Raw genomic sequence first — 17,792 nt, 5'->3', positions numbered from 1 at the left:
AACCACAAAGACAATTTACCCCAATTCAGGAACACATTTTTATGCATGCCTTTTGGATTTCCATATACACATTTTGATCAAAAATAGGGAATACAACTGAGAAAGACTTACAGTCTTAAGCCAAATAATTGATTACTCAGCTACCCAAATAGAGGACTACCCAATCGTTATCACTGCCTTGATGATAAATCATATTACTTTCTGTATGACCAAATCTCAAACCATATTAACAGTGAACATATTTTGAGCTAAAGATATTCCAAAAGTGACTCTTAATAAATGATTTAATGATAATTTTACTAAGACATTACTGCCTACAAAACTTTTGGATTTGGAATTTCCCTTGATCCCCTCTAAAATAGGACAGGGGAACACAACTCTTCACTCAAAAAAAAGTAAGTAAAATCGCCAGTTTCACTGTAATCTGAAAATAATGGCTAGAGAGCTAGGCTGAGATCGAGTCTCCAGGTGATTCCTATACTACAGGTTGATAAGCGTCATGTTCAACACTGTATTTTTAAAATGCTTGACAGTTAATTCTCTCACTTTAGAAAGCAAAGCACATTTCCCCTGGTTGAGCTCTCAAGAAGAGCAACCTTTGGATTCTTATTCCACTTAATAATATGGCATAGAGACTATTTCACAAGTCAAAGCATATTGGATATTGTCAACGGAATCACTCTTCCATGGGATTCAGGAAAAGCAGAAGAGATATGGAGTACACCAGCGCAACGAGCTCGGAAGACATGTTTACACAAACATACAATGCCTACGCACACACAAGCGGACACATGCCTCCTTGGAACCTGAGCTCGCCAACTTTCAAAACACAAGACCCATCTGGCCAGTAATTTCAAAAACCCCTCATTTAAAGAACCGCGTATCTCTTGCAAAACCATGGTTAGCCTATTGGGACCTTCACATCGTTTCTTATAAACGCTTATTCATCTCTGGGGATAAAGTTAAACAGAGCCAATGAGCATCGGCAATGAAGTTTCCCACTAACTTCCAGTGGGCAGAGAAAACCGAGTCATCTCGGGGCACCCCAGCCCTCTTTAAACGCCCCTGGCTTCCTCCAGGCACCCGGCCCCACTCAATGCACCCAGGGCGAGCCCTGAGCACAACCTCCGGGTTCCCCTGGGCTGGGCTTACATACCGTGTCCCATTCACACGCTGCAAACGCATCCACATACTTCCATGGCTGCTTTGGTTTTCCCGGATTCCATCCGCGGCCAAGTCCCTATTCTAATCAGCAGCCCCGGGAGGCGCGCATGCCGCACCCTCTCTGCGTTAACGTTGGACGGCGGCTGGCTGCGCCTCCTCTGTCACAGGCAGCCAAAAATGTCAATTTGCACACTCCTCCCCACTGTCGCCCGCCCCCCGTCCCTGGCTCTCTTTACCCCCCTCCCGCAGAGCCAGCGGGCTTCGGGAAGCCTCTGCAGAAGCTGCTCGCTCTCTCTTTCTCTCCTTCCCTGCTAGTGTTTTTCAGCCTTTCCCCTTACCTGAAGGGCATCTCCCACGACTGCCATTAGCTGCCAAGATTTCATTGTTGGCTGCAAAGTGCCTCCTGCTTCCCCGCCTGGAGAACGCGGGAGAAGTCCGAGCAAACAGCAAACGGCACCCACGTGCTAGCAATGTAAATGACTCCAGTCATCTGTCGTGCGCGCTGCGCCCTCGTTCGCCAGGGCCGCTGCCAGCCTGCCACCGCCGCCAGCAGGTGCACAACGCGCCGGGAACGAGCGAGCAGCCCGAGCGCAGGAGGCAACCAACACACCGACGCACACACAGGGAGGCCACCAAGGGGCCGGGGACTCTGCAGCGCCCGCGACCTGCTTCCCAGGCGGCCTCGCCTCCGCGCCAAAACGCTAGTTAAATTGTTTTGCAAAGTCTTGCAGCTGGGGGAGGCCGTGGACGCCGAAGCTGCGTGGGTCCCGCCTCCACGCTTCGGAGCAGCAGTTGCAAAGCACGGTGCTGGCGGCCGTTATCTCGCTCTCCTCTCTCCTGCACGTGTCCCTTCCCTTGTTCTTTCAAGCATTAAATATGTACCACCTGACAGAAGAGGGCACCTTGCACAGTCTCCCAGTCCACACTTGACAACCAATTTTAACTCACGAGCAACGGAATGTCTGAAGGCAGGATGTTAGCGCTTCCAATTACTTATGCTACTCCTGCATTATTCAAAATGTCCATGGGACAGTATTTATGACTTCCAATATGCTACTTCATAGACCATACTAATAAAAGATGGAAAACCCCATCACCGCTGATGTGTTTTCAGATTTAAAAAAATCACATTTTACTTTATTTTTACTTTATTTGGTAGCTAGAGCTTTGGAATCTCATCAAGTGCCTTACATAGTATGCACTAAATGAGAACGCTCTAAAATTTGATTCTGTTTTCAGGAGGAAATATCTATCCTGTCCTGATGGACTTTAGAGATCATCTTTTAAAATATATTTACTTTGAATAATGGCATCAAAGTAAAATCCCTGCCTCCCTCCAAAAACATACATAGGTTTAATAGAAATAAATAATAGTAAATAATAAATAATAAAATAAAAATAAATAATAAAAAACATACTTACATTTACTAGAATTGCCCTAACAAGATTCTAGCTATTTCTAGCCTCAGATCACCTTGCTTCCTCAAATACTTCTTAATTGAAACAGCGTGACCTAAACGATACAAAAATTTCACATATCCTATATCATATGCTTGAATAAAAGTGAAATACCCATAGGCTTCCTCTACAATCTTTGTAATCTTCTTGAGTATTTTATTTTTGTTAAAAGCCTTGTGCACAACTCATTAGGATTTGATATATTGGTAAGCAAATTTTAAAATGCTGATAAATCTTTCAAATATTTATTTTCACATTTATTACAGCTCCAAATCTAGAGGCAATATTTCCAGGTTTTTTGGAACATGCCAACTCCTTGCATAACCATCATTTATCTTTGTCATGCCAGTAACAAAATGAGGCAATTTTGTTTTCTGTATATTAAGTGTGCTTTTTAATATTGCATTAATATACTGTTTAACTTCCTTCTTGTGGATTTAAGAAAAGTTTATATGTGTTTTCTTGCCTACCTTACTTGGGGGCAGTGGCATCTAAAGGATTCTAAGGTAACAATTAGGTAAGATTTTGTTTCAGTGATAGTGCAGCACTCAACATACTCTACTCCTTAATTATTTTAAGAATTAACCTCTAGCTTAAGCCACATATCATCCTGTTAACATGGGTTTTAATGGCATTAGGTAAAATGGGGAAAGATTTCTGGACTTTAGCTTAATGAAAATCTTGCATAATTACAGAGATACAGAAAAATAAAGTATGATTATTATTGTCACAGCAAAAATGGGCACACGTCATGGAATATTTGATTCAAAATTCAGTTCACAAAATCAAGGTTATTTGAAGCTAAGGATGGTGGGGAGGGAGGTGGAGAGACAACACACCCTAATTACAGCCCATTGTCCGCATGTTCTTGGGTACATGTGGCTGTTTAATCATGGAGTGAAACAACCTAAACAGATGTTGCCAAATCTGGTTATTGATATAAATTACTATTTTCATGTGCAAGGGGCACAGCAAAGAGTTAAAACAGAGTCTGTACTCACCCAAAGGGAAAGAAAGGTCTAGAGTGTCTTCTGTGGCTACAAGACAGAAAGACACACAGGTAATGATGATTCTTTGCTCCCACCCCATAAGGAATACAGAAATGAAAGAAATCACCAAAATCAAGAGTGTCTGGGAGGGAGTCTCCCTCAGTGATGGTGGGAATGTAAATCAGTATTGTCACTCTGGAAGCTGATTTGCCATATCTATTAAAATGGAAACTATAAATACCCTACAACTGAGCAGTTCTATTTCTAATATTGGCCCTAACAAAACAGGCATAAGGCATGCCCATGAGTGTTAACTGCAGCATTGCTGGTAATAGGAAAGAAAAATAAATAAATAAAAAGCAAACAACTTAAATGCCCATTTGGCATAAAAAAATATACAATGTATAATAAGATGGAATACAACAGAGTAGTGGAAACAATGGGCTAAATCTATCTTGAATATGACTACAGCTATGTAGATGTGGGTATGGCTAGAGATAAAGATATCGATACATACCATGTGGTGCAACTGTGTCTTAGTTTACCAGAGCTGCTAGGACAAATACCATATGATGGGTTGGCTTACACCATGGAAATTTTTTGGCTCATGGTTTTGAGGCTAGAGAAGTCCAAAATCGATGTGTCGGCAAGGCAATGCTTTTCCCCAAAGTCCGTAATATCCTGATGCTGGCTACTGGTGAACCTTGGAGTTCCTTGGCTGACTTCCCTGTCTTGACTCACAAGGTGATGTTCTCTCCTTTCTCTTCCAAGTCCCATTGACTTCTGGCTTTTCCCTGTGGCCTACTCTCTCCTGTTTCTGGTTTCTTTCTCTTTATAAGGCGCTCAATAATACAGATTCAGACCCAATCTAATTCAGCTGGGCCACACTTTAACTCAAAATAACACCTTCAAGGGATCCCATTTACAATGGGTTCACAGCCACAGGAATGTGGAGAAAGACTGTCTACATTGGGGTACAAATTCAATCCACCATGAACTGTACATACAAATTGCTAAGATTAAATTGCAAGTTTTAAATGATTCATATACCATGGTACCATTTATGAAAGAAAATGCACACATAAAGTAATGAGGCAGGCTAGCATAGGGCACTCTGGGCAGGTCAGAGGCGTTGGGCAGTTCAGAAGGAGAGTCGGCATCAAACCAGAGATAGCCAGATGGAGAGCAAGAAGGAATGGCCGAGCAAAAGGAGGACCACACCCTACTTCTCAGAATCAGCTGAGATAGCCAGGTGGAGGGAAAACGAGCGGTTAAGGCAGGTGGGGGAGAATGGGAATTCCCACCCCCAACCCTAGCCCAAAGCCTAGCAACAGGCTAACATATAAAACCTGGACATAGCTCAACCAGGTGCATCCCCTCTTGGGCATGCCCACACCAACCTCTCCACCATGTGTTTCTTCTTACCAACCTTTGCTATTCCCCCTGTGTGTTGGCCTTTCCAAATAAAACTTGACTGCTTGCTACTACTCCTCTTGTCCTTGAATTCTTGCTTGAGACAAGAAAAACGAGCCTACACTGGAGCTCACCTCAGGAGTCAACTGGGCTCCGGCAACAGTAATACTACAGATTTTGCTGTAGATGAATAAATATTTGCGAATATTTAGAAAGCCATCTAGAACAGGGGCCAGGCAAATTCAACCCTGAGCCAAATTAGGTCACTGCCTGTTTTTGCACAGCTCACTAGGAAAGAAAGGTTTTTCTATTTTTTTAATGGTTGGAAAAAAAATCAAAAGAAAAATAATATCCTGTGATGGGAAAATTATATGAAATTCAAAAGCCAGTGTCCATGAATGTAGTTTTATTTATTGGAAGACAGTCATGCCCATTCATTTATGTACTGTCTATCACTGCTTCCACAGTACAAGGGCAGAGTGGAGTAGCTGTGACAGAAACCAGACGGTCCAGGAAGCCTAAAATATTCCCTATCTGGCCCTTGAAGGAAAAGGTTGCCAGTCCCTGGTCCAGAAGAATGGATCCCAAATTCCTATCAGTTATCCCTAGGGAAAGGGGGAGGGGACTGGTTTTCACCGTGGAGTTGAGAGCATTTGAATATTGGTCTTATATTTTTTAAAAAGTGATCTGTGTATGTTTTATACACATATAAAACCTTTAAGTATATACACAAAGAAATATACACACATATATATACATATTATAACTTCTTTTACAAATAAAGTGTGTATATATATGCCTTTTAAAAAGTATATAGATATATAAAGTATATATATACATACATGTGCATATATATGCACACATGTATGTATGTCTTTGTGTGCGTATCCACATCCATGCATACACACATGTATAATAAACCATACAAAATAGCTAATTCTTGGTGGTAGAAATATGGGTACTTGTTATTTTCTTCTTGGCTATTCCCTATATTTCTCAATTAGATGCAAATACAAGAAAATGGTAGACAGCACTGGCTAAGTCAATGGTGATGCCTGCTCATGTTCCAATCTTATTTTTCTGGCCAAGGAGCTGCACTGTCTTTAAATGTCAGATGATAAGGTCTTCAAAATATATCAAAGTTCGCCTTACACTTACCTAAGGTTTCTGGAAAATTCCAGCACGTAATTGCTTCTTCATAGAAAAAAAAAAGGCTAAGCCTCAATGTACTGTAAGGATTTTTTATAAAAATCAATCTTATCCTTGAAGTAAAATGCGACATAGATTATCCTTTCTGCTCGAAGTTATGGTAACGACCTACTGAGAGACGCCTCACAATACTGTAATATTGCTTCTTTACCAGTTTGAAAATATTTTCCTTTAGAAAAGCAGAAAGCAGGCTCCATATGAAAAAACAAAAATTACATAGCAACCACATTGGTGCTCTGCAGGATTAGAACAGTGGGACCTAATGATTTCCTTCGTCCTGACATCTAATAATCCAGTCGCATTGAGAAAGGTGAGCTTAATGAAGCATATTCAGATGGGAAAGCACACAATTTATGGTGGACTTGTTGTGGCTATATTCCTAAATGGATCCCATTAGCTCTACACTGGTTGGTGGTAAATGACCACATTTCTTAATAGACAAATGCATGAATCACTTGGGCATATTTTAGAGTGTGCTATACCTTACAACTTTAAACTGGAACCAGGTGAATGACCTTCCTCAATGAAGCTTAGCAGACTCTCTTCAAGCAAGAAGCAAAATTATTGCAACTAAACACCCAGTCTACCCTCCCCGTAATTTGTCAGGCACACGTGACCCACTCCTTGAGATGACATGTATGATGCACACCATGAGAGAGATGTGCTGCAAATAGCATTGCAGCAAACAAATCTTCTTTTCAGTGCTTTTTATAATTATGAAACCAACACATTTTTATTGTGGAAAGGTTAGAATATTTGGAAAAGCACAGGGAGAAAAAGTCACTTCATTATTTTACCACCCAAAGGTAACCACATTTAACATTCTGTTTTAAATCTGTCCACTTCAGACATATTCCACTGCATATACAACAAAAAAACCAGGTCCACACAATTGTCTTTGACCATGTCAACCATCTTATAACTCTTTTTGTACTTTGCAATGTGTAATAGCATTTTCTGCAGTAATAAAAAAAAAGTAGCATCAATTTTGGTATTCCGTGATAATGATGTACAATTTCCTTTTACTCTATGTTAAATAACACTGTTTTGAACATCCTTGACCATATGTTATAAGCCTGTCCCTCTTCGTCCCTTTCGGGTACATACCTAGAAGAGAACCTGCTGAGCTAAGGCTGTTAGATAGCAATAAAAGGTACTGGATTACTAGAAAGTTTTATTAATCCATATTCCTAGTAGAGGTATAAAAGAGAACTCATCTCACCAGGGGAACACTTTTTGAACAACTACTTCCTTTTTCAATAACTATCTCCCTGGCAGGGTTCCCTCTTCCCTCCACCGGGACCACTTCTCCACCACACCATCACATGCTAAATTAGCACAGAAAAGCTCAGGCACAGAAAACAAAAGTGGTAATGGGAGCAATTCAAATCTAAACTTATTTAAGGTAAGTGGCTAGTAGCTGCCCATTTTGTCTTAATTGCCTTTTAAACTAAAATCAATGTTAAATTACCTGAACAACAGCTTCTGCACAATTGCAAACTGAAAATTCTTTAAGTGCAGCCTCAAAAGCCTTTGGCGCTGGTTTGGCCAATTGACAGGAAAAGGACATTTTTTTCTTGTCTTTTTTAGCCATTTGAATTTCCTCTTTGGAAAAATGTTTTGTTTTGTTTTGTTTTTCATATCTTTTGCCCATTTTGTAATTGGGCTGTTTGTACTAGTGTCATTGACTTGTAGGATTTCTTTATATATGCAGGATACCAGTCTCTTATCAGATACATGGTTTCCAAATATTTTCTCCCATTGCGTTGGCTGCCTCTTCACCTTTTTGACAAATTCCTTTGAGGTACAGAAGCTTTTGATTTTGAGGAGCCCCCATTCATCTATTTTTTCTTTTGTTGCTTGTGCTTTGGGTATAAGGTCTAAGAAGCTACCTCCTAATACTAGGTGTTGAACATGTTTCTCTACATTATCTTCTAGGAGTCCCTTATATTGTGGCCTTTGATCCACTTTGAGTTAATTTTTCTATAGGGTGTAGGGTAGGGGTCCTCTTTCATTCTTTTGGATATGGATATCCAGTTCTCCCAGCCTCATTTGTTGAAAAGACTATTTTGTCCCAGCTCGGTGGATTTGGGTGCCTTATCAAAAATCAGTTGATCATAGACCTGGGGGTCTATTTCTGAACTCTCAATTCGATTCCATTGATCAATATGTCTATCTTTGTGCCAGTACCATGCTGTTTTGACCACCATGGCTTTAAAGTAGGCTTAAAAGTCAGAAAGTGTGAATCCTCCCATTTTGTTCTTTCTTGGAATGTTTTTACCAATTCGAGGCACATTTCCCTTCCAAATAAATTTGATAACTAGTTTTTCCAAGTCTGAAAAATATGTTGTTGGAATTTTGATTGGAATGACATTGAATCTGTAGATCAATTTGGGTAGAATTGACATTGTAGTGACATTTAGTCTTCCTATCCATGAACACAGAATATCTTTCCACCTCTTTAGGTCCCCTTTTATTTCTTTTAGTAAAGTCATGCAATTCTCTGTGTAGAAGTCTTTTATGTCCTTGATTAAGTTTATTGCTAGGTACTTGATTGTTTTAGTTGTTATTGTGAACAGAATTTTTTTCTTGAGTGTTACTTCAGTTAGGTCATTTCCAGTGCATAGGAACATTACTGACTTATGCACATTAATCTTGTATCCTACCACTTTGCTGAATTTGTTAGCTCAAGTAGCTGTGTCATTGATTTCTCAATGGGCTTTTAATTGTAGGAAGCTTTTTGATGACTGATTGGATCTCTTTACTTGTGATTGGTTTGTAAAGGTCTTCTTTATCTTCTCTGGTCAGTCTAGGCTGTTCATGTGTTTCCAGGAAATTATCCATTTCCTCTAAATTGTCCGGTTTGTTGGCATACAGTTGTTCATAGTACCTTCTTATTAAATTTCTTCATTATCCACAGTAGTGTCTCTCCTCTAATTTATGATTTTCTTTATTTGGCTCTTCTCTTTTCTGACTTTGTCAGTCTAGCTAAGGGTTAGGCAAATATTGTTGATCATCTCAAAGAACCAACTTTTGGTTTCATTTATTCTATTTTTTTTTGTTCTCCATATCATTTATTTGTATTTTAATCCTTGTTATTTCTTTTCTTCTATTTGCTTTAGGGTTAGTTTGCTGATCATTCTCTAGCTTCTTCAGTTGTTCTGTTAGTTCTTTGATTTTAGCTCTTTCTTCTTTTGTAATGTATGATTTAGAAGTGTAAATTTCTCCCTCAACACCACCTTCACTGCATCTCATAGGTTTTGATATGTTGTGTTCTTGTTTTCTAGATATTTAGTAATTACTTCTTTGACCAACTGATTGTTTAGGAGTGTGCTGTTTAACCTCCACATATTTGTGGTTTTTGATGGTTACTGACTTCTAGTTGCATTCTATTATGGTCAGAGATGTGCTTTAAATAATTTCAATTTTTTAAATTTATTGAGGCTTGTTATGCCCCAGAATATGATCTATTCTGGAGAGCGATCCATGAACACTAGAGAAGAAAGTATATCCTGGTAATTTGTGATGTACCACTCTATAAATGTTTATTAAATTTATTAAGTCTAATTCATTTATCACATTATTTAGGTTCTTGATTTCCTTATTGGTCCTATGTCTGGTTGTTCTATCTATAGAAGAGAGTGGTATATTGATGTCTCCCATGAATATTGTAAAAACATCTATTGCTTCCTTCAGTTTTGCCAATGTTTGTCTCACATACTTTGGAGCACCTTGATTGGGTGCATAAACATTTACGATTGTTATTTCTTCTTGGTGTATTGTCCCTTTTATTAGAATATAGTGTCCTTCTTTGTCTCTTATGACATCTTTGCATTTAAAGTCTATTTTATCTGATATTAGTATTGCTACCCCTGCTTTGGGCTGTAGCTTGCATGCAATATTTTTTTCCATCCTTTCACTTTCAATCTCTTTGTGTTGCTGGGTCTAAGATGAGTCTCTTGTAAACACTATATTGATGGTTCATACTTTTTAATCCATTCTGCCAATCTATGTCTTTTAATTGGGAGTTTAATCCATTCACATTCAATGTTATTACTGTGAAGGCAGTTCTTGAATCAACCATCATATCCTTGGTTTTTATTTGTCAGATCTGTTTCTCCCCCTCTCATTTTTTCACCTTTAAGTTTCCCTTACTAATATACTCTTCAGTTCTGTGCCCTTCTCCAAACCAGCTGGTAGAACTCCCTTTAGTATTTCTTGCAAGGCAGTTCTCCTGTTTGCAAATTCTCTCAGCATTTGTTCATCTGTGAAAATTTTAAACTCTCCCTTAATTTTGAAGGAAAGCTTTGCTGGATAAAGAATTCTTGGCTGGCAATTTTTCTCTTGCAGAATCTTAAATATGTCATACCACTACCTTCTCACCTCCATGGTGCCTGCTGAGTAGTCAGTACTTAGTCTTATGTGGTTTCTCTTGTTTGTGGTGAATTGCTTCTCTCTAGTTGATTTCAGAACTTTCTCCTTCTATTCAGCATTTGACAAAATGATCAGTATATGTCTCAGAGTGGGTTTATTTGGATTTATTCTATTTGGAGTTCATTGGGCATCTTTGATTTACATATTTATGTCATTTAGAAGGGTTGGGAAGTTTTCCCCAACTATGTCTTGAAACACTCTTCCTAGCCCTTTACTCTTTTCTTCTCTTTCTGGGGCACCAATTATTCTTATATTTGCGTGCTTCATGTTGTCCATCATTTCCCTGTGATCCATTTCAATTTTTTTTCTCACCATTTGTTCTTTTGTGTCTTTGCATTTAATTGCTTTGTCCTCTAGTTCACTTATCCTGTCATCTACCTCTTCAAATCTGCTGTTTTATGTCTTCAGTATATTTTTAACCCGGTCAACAGTATCTTTTATTTCCACAAGATCTGCTATTTTTCAAATTTACTCTTTCAAATTCTTCTTTATGCTTTTCTAGGGTTTTCTTGATGTCCTGTATGTCTTTAGCCATCTTGTTGAAGTTGCTTTGAAGAGTTGTGTGTACTTCTTTAATTCATCCAAATTTTATGTCTCTTCCAGCTTTTTAATTTGTTTGTTTGGCTTGTCCATATCTTCTTGGTTCTTCAGGTGCTTTATGGTTTTCTGTTGGCTTCAGGGCATTTGCTTATCTTGGTAAGATTATTTTGGGAAATGCAGGATTATTGGAGTATTCATATATAATTTGGCAAAGCTACTGCTTGGTGGAGTGTACTTTCCCTGTCCCACCAGCAGATGGCATTCTTGAGCCGCCTCTTCCCCTCAAGCCAGCTCTCCCCAATCTGTGTGCTGGGCAGGATCCAAACCAGGTGGAAATCCAATCGGTGCACCAGTTTTCCATGTGCATGGCGACTGCCAGCCCTGTGGGAGGGGTCAGTCCCTGCACAGTTTGGCAGGGAGTCTGCACCAAAGGACAGTGGTCCCAGCAATTCCCGTGGCTGTGAGTGAACCACTTTGAGTCTGTGGAGCTGCACATCTCACCTTCCAGCTCAAATGCACCGCAGTCCCTGTCTGCTGTGTGCCCCTGAGTCTCTTGGGTTGGAACGGGGCACCTGGAGCTTCCAGGCAGCGACCTTACCTCTTGGCTGTGCATACCATGGGCTTCCATGGAGGAAAAGTAAGTGTGGTCACCACAAGTCTGCCAAATCCCAAGTTCCCTCATGGGAGCTCTTGGCCACGGGACTGTGATAGGTTATTTCCCCAGCCAATTGCTGATATTGGTGCACAGGGCCTGGAAAGTTGCTCGCTTCTTCGCTCATCTGCTGGCTTCCACCTCTAGTCTCTGGCACAGGAGCTCTCAGCCACGGAGCTGTGAAGGGTTATCTCCCCAGCCAACTGCTGTGAAGGTTGCACGGGGCATGGGGTTGCATGGGGTGTGGAAATTTGCTCCCTCACATGCTTGTCAACAGGCTTCAGCTGCCCATCCCTGGCAGTGGTCTGGACCAAGTATACTCACCAGTCCTTACAAACACACTCTCTTGGCCTCTCTAGCTAGGTCCACACTATGTGGTGTAGAATCTCTGCACAGCCGGTGGGGTGCAGTGCTTTCTGCCCTTTATTCAGTCTTTTTCATGGAGGAGGATTTTGCTCTGCCTCTCCTAATCTGCCATCCTCCAGGAAGACCCCCATGCTATCTTCTTTAGAACATTTTCCCTTGATACCTACTCAATAGGAAACTGGACAGTTTGGGGAACAAAAAATGAAAAAAAGATATTTGATCACTCATCTCCCAAGATTGCCTAATCTCATGGGAGTGGTGTGTCACCTCACAAAGGGAAAAGGAGGAAACAACAGGGTCCCCAACTCCCGAGATGTGACTTGGGCTGGGCTGAGCACAGAATGGGAGCAGAAATTTCACGCAGCCTCTGGGCATCCTTCACTCAAGAGTTTAGAAGGAAAGGCTGCTAATGCTCCAGGAGTGTGTGACAGTGCACAGCCGAACTCTCCTCCATGCCCATCCTGGAGGGCCCATCATTTCCCCCTGCCCTGTGGGGTTTCTTAAGAGAAATTGCTCCTCTCAACCAGTTCCTTGCACAGGGACCAGGGACGGACACCTAATTTTATCTGGTCAAGATGAAGTCCCTGTCCTGGAAATTTGGAACTGGGAAAGGATGGAGTGACTAGTTTCAAGAGCTGTATGTGGGATACCTGGTAGATTTCATGGTAGAGTCTAATGACTAGTCAAGAGAGGCTGTCTACAGAGAGAAGTAAAGAGCGACATCTAGAGAAAGCCAGGACAATGGAGGGAAAGACAGAGAGATGAGCAGAAATGAGAATCTGTATGGCCCCAGAGAAAGACAGACATAGGAAAGTAGCTGCCTTGGCCAATGAAGGCTTTACTACTTACTCCTTCCCTTCCTCTCTATGCTTTGATGCAAACTTACTTCCTGTGAAATCTCAACCATGAGCTCCATCCCTGCTAGAATATCTAGACACAATTGCAATTCTGCAGGATATGGTCAGCCTGCAAAGGAGACCCCAGATCCCTTTGTTTTGCACAAAAACAAAATATCTCAATGTTGAAATGAATAAGCCTCTCCTCTCTGTCTCATGATCTTTCATGAAGCACTGCTGGTGGGCTAGTCTCTCGGAAATGCAATTTAAAAAGTGAGTGCTAAAACAAATACAAATTTCCTAATAATTAGAGGATTTTTTTCAGTATGTAAGTATAAAGATGTCTTCCTAGCTAAGAATGCCACTAAAAATCTAATTGATTGATTCATTCTTTTAGCATTACATGAGTAAATGCCCACTGTATGCCAGAAACCTTGTTAGGCCTTGAGACTCAAAGTTGAATATGTTGGCTAAGATGGTGGCACAGAGAGGAGTGGAAGCTAGTTAGTCCCCCTGGAACAATTAATAAACAGGAACAACAAGTAAATAACCTGGAAAAACTTCAAGGAGACAGACGTGACCATCCACTCATCATACACCAACCTGAATTGGGAGGAATGCCCAAGATCACAGCATAAAATCTGTAAGTAAAAATTGCGGACCCTAGCAGAGAGCCGAGAGCCCCTCCCTCATGGAAGCCTGGCGGTGCTAGAGAGCAGCACTCTCTAAACAAGTGAATATACCTCAGCCCAGCTCCACTTGGGATTTTAATGTTAATCGCTCAATACAGACTGTGAATTCCCAACAAGCAGACAGAGGCTTTTGGAGACGACTGATCTTGGAGAGTCAAGGGATGTATCTGTCTCGGGATGGGGAGCCCAAAGGATCGGGTGCTATATCTGGCTGACGGGTGAATCTGGGCACTGAAGATTGACCCTGAAAAGGGGCTTTCTGTCTCTTTCTCTCTCTGTCAACCTGGCAGCTCAGTGGAGAAAGCCTCAACCATTTTAAACTCGCAGCACTCTGAACCAGACAAGGGTGGAGAGAGCAGAGTCAGAGAAACAAAGAATCTATTTATATGCAAATGATCTCTCTCTAGGGGGCACAGCTTCCCACAAGAAAAAAGGTGGGGCTCAGCTCTACTACCCGCCTTCCCTTCAGGGCCAGATCCCAGAGCCTGCAGGAGGAGAGCTGAGGGGCCACACCTCCTTACACCAGTCTGGAGTGACAGGCTGACAGGTGCCACCTGCTGGTCAGAAAAGCACAGGGTGTGTCAATCCACTAAGACACACCATCAGGGAAACCAGATACTGAATATTTCCTCCTTCTGGGACCTGAGCCTGCTCTCATCTGGGAAAACCTTATTGGGGTGGCCAAGGAGGCCAGATGCCTAAACAACAGAAAACTACAACCTACACTAAGAAAAATGAAGTTATAGCCCAGTCAAAGTAACAAACTTACACTTCAATTGAGATACAGGAATTTAAACAACTAATGCTAAATCAATTCAAAAAATTTAGAGAAGATATGGCAAAAGAGATAAAGGGTATAAAGAAAACACTGGGTGTACATAAGGCAGAAATTTAAAGTTCAAAAAAACAACTGGCAGAATCTTTGGAAATGACAGGCACAACACAAGAAATAAAAGACACAATGGAAATATACAACAGCAGATCTCAAGAGGCAGAAGAAAACACTCAGGATCTGGAGAACAAGGCACTTGAAAGCCTACACACAGGAGAGCAGATAGAGAAGAGAGTGGAGAAGTATGAGCAACATCTCCAGGAACTTAAGGACAAAACAAAATACAAGAATGTACGTATCATTGGTGTCCCAGAAGGAGAAGAGAAGGGAAAAGGGGCAGAAGCAATAGAGGAAATAATCAATGAAAATTTCCCATCTCTTATGAAAGACATAAAATTACAGATCCAAGAAGTGCAGCATACCCCAAACAGAATAGATCTGAATAGGCCTATGTCAAGACACTTAATAATCAGATTATCAAATGTCAAAGACAAAGAGAGAATCCCAAAAGCAGCAAGAGAAAAGTGATCCATCATATACAAAGGAAGCTCAATAAGACTATGTGTGGATCTCTCAGCAGAAACCATGGAGGCAAGAAGGAAGTGGTGTGATATATTTAAGATACTGAAAGAGAAAAACCGCCAACCAAGAATCCTATATCTGGCAAAACTGTCCTTCAAATATGAGGGAGAGTTCACAATATTCTCTGACAGACAATGAGAGAGTTTGTGAACAAGATACCTGCCCTACAGGAAATAGTAAAGGGAGCACTACAGACAGATAGGAAAAGACAAGAGTGAGAGGTTTGGAACACAACTTTGGGTGATGGCAACACAGCAAGGTAAGTACACTGAACAAATATAACTATGAATACAGTTTAAAGAGGAAGGTGAGGAGCATGTGGGACACCAGAAGAAAAGAGGAAAGATAAAGACTGGGACTGCATAACTCAGTGAAACCTAGCGTATTCAACAATTGTGATAAAATGTACAAATATGTTTTTTCATGAGGGAGAACAAACGAATGTCAACCTTGCAAGGTGTTAAAAATAGGGAGGTATTGGGGGAAAAATGCGATCAATGTAAACTAGAGACTATAATTAACAAAATCACTGTATTATGCTTCCTTTAATGTAACAAAGGCAATATACCAAAGTAAATGCAGATAAGAGGGGGGCATAGTGGAAGGGTGTGAGACTCTTGGCATTGGTGGTGGTGTCTGACTCTTTATTCTACTTTGATCTAAGGTTATCTTTCCTTTTGCTGCTTCTTAGCTGTCATGTTTTTTTGTTTGTTTGTTTTCTCTCTTTCTTTTTTCTTTTTCTTTTGCCTCTCTACCTTCTTTGACTCTTCCTCCTGCTTTGTGGAAGAAATGTAGATGTGGTGAACACATCAATATGTGACTATACAGGGAACCACTGATTGTTTAATTAGGATGGAATGTATGGCGCGTGAACAAAACCATCTTAAAAAAAATGGGTTGATGATGAAAGCTTGAGGGCAATATACTGAATGAAATAAGCCGGACACATAAGGACAAATATTGCAGGGTCTCACTAATAGGAACTAATTATAATATGTAAACTCATAGACATGAAATATAAGGTACCAAGATACAGAACGAGACTAAAGAATGGGGAGCAGTTGCTTAGTATGAGCAGAACGTTCAACTAGGATGAACTTAAATATTTGGAAATGAACAGAGGTGACGGTAGCACATTGTGAAAATAACTAACAGTGCTGAATGGTGTGTGGATGTGGTGGAAAGGGGAAGCTCAGAGTCATTTTTGTTACCAGAAAGAAGGCTGGAGGTTGAAAGATGGGAATGTATAAAACAGTAAACCTTGTGGTGGGCAATGTCCGAGATTAACTGTACAAATATTAGAAATCTCTTTCATGAACCAGAACAAATGTATGACACTACAACTAGAAGTTATTAATAGAGGGGTATAGAGGGGTATATAGGAAAAAAATATATACTTATTGCAAACTATATACTACAGTTACTAGCATTTCAATCTTCTTTCATAAACAGTAACAAATGTACTACACCAATACTACGAGTCAACAATGGAGGGGGGTTGGTTAGGGATATGGGAGGATGTGAGTTCCCTTTTCTTTCTTTCTTTTATTTTTCTTCTTTGTCTTTATTTCTTTTCAGGAGTAATGAAAATATTTTAAAAATTGAACAAAAATTAATTTTCGTGATGGATGCACAGCTGTATGATGGTACTGGGGGCAACTGATTACACACTTTGGATCTTTGGATTATTGTATGGTATGTGAACAATCACAATTAAAAAAAGTTGAATATGTCTATTGAAAAAGGCAATTATAAACAAGTATTATAATATAAATTAGTTATTATAATTCCTATAACAAATGATGTAACAAAATAAAGCATGCTATGCCTCTACTTAGAAAGGCAGCTTCTTGCTTGGTCTAAGGGCCATAGGTAGATTTCAAAGGATTCACAAAGACAGTGATGCTTGAATTGGGTTTTAAAGGATGCACAGGAGTTTGTTCAACAAAGCAAAGGGGGAAGATATCCCAACCAAAGGAAACAACTTATGCAAAGGCACAGAAGTGTCACTGAGTCAGCGACTGGGCAGAGTAGATGTCTGAAGACCAGGCAGAGAAGGTGGGCACAGGTCAGATCATAAAGGGCCTCATATATCATGCTAAGGAAATTGAATATCATTAAGATAAGCAACAAAGAGGCAATGGAGGACACTCTGCAAAGAAAGTGGAACAATCAGTGTTAAGAAGGCCAACCAAGCAGGAGTGTGGAGAACGGACCACTGGGATCAGGGGATCCGTTAGGAGCCTGTTTTGTTAGAATTCAAACCAAAAATTGGTGAACATTTGTACAAACTAAGACAGGGCAGTAAGGATATAATGAAAAGGAAGGATTTGATAAATACTGTATTTCATAAATAGGACTGACAGGATTCTCCAAATGACTGGAAGTTATGTATGGGTGGGGACGGTTAAAAAAAGAACAGGAAAGGATGAAAGAGCACAAGAAATGAAGCCAATTCCTAGTTCTGTGCTACAAGCCACTGAGTGAATACTGGCATCAACAATCAAGTTCAGGAGCATCAGATAAACATTTTCAGAAACAGAAGAGGCTCATTTTAGCCTCAGAGTAGATAGACTCTCAAGGTTCATGTCAACACTGTAGGATACAGTCGCTAGTCAAGTCCTA

The 17,792-nt window shown here is 40.4% G+C and overlaps 1 protein-coding gene across 19 annotated transcripts in view; it reads right to left on the bottom strand.

Annotated features, from left to right (window-relative positions):
* The window catches only part of RBFOX1 (RNA binding fox-1 homolog 1), a 2,130,504-nt gene that overhangs the window by 1,057,379 nt on the left and 1,055,333 nt on the right, over window positions 1–17,792 (bottom strand). Inside the window, exon 1 of one of the 19 annotated variants that reach the window (XM_037814000.1) lies at window positions 1,157–1,175. The exons of the other annotated variants lie outside the window; for them this stretch is intronic. The gene's annotated coding sequence lies outside the window, so the exon portion shown is untranslated. Of the gene's footprint in view, window positions 1–1,156; window positions 1,176–17,792 lie in introns of those variants that run through there. 19 annotated transcript variants of the gene reach the window in all.

The sequence above is a fragment of the Choloepus didactylus genome, chromosome 21 (genome assembly GCF_015220235.1).
Source record: "Choloepus didactylus isolate mChoDid1 chromosome 21, mChoDid1.pri, whole genome shotgun sequence".
Lineage (NCBI taxonomy): Eukaryota > Metazoa > Chordata > Mammalia > Pilosa > Megalonychidae > Choloepus > Choloepus didactylus.
The sequence above is the reverse complement of the archived record's forward strand: the minus strand, read 5'-3'. Positions and strand labels throughout refer to the sequence as shown.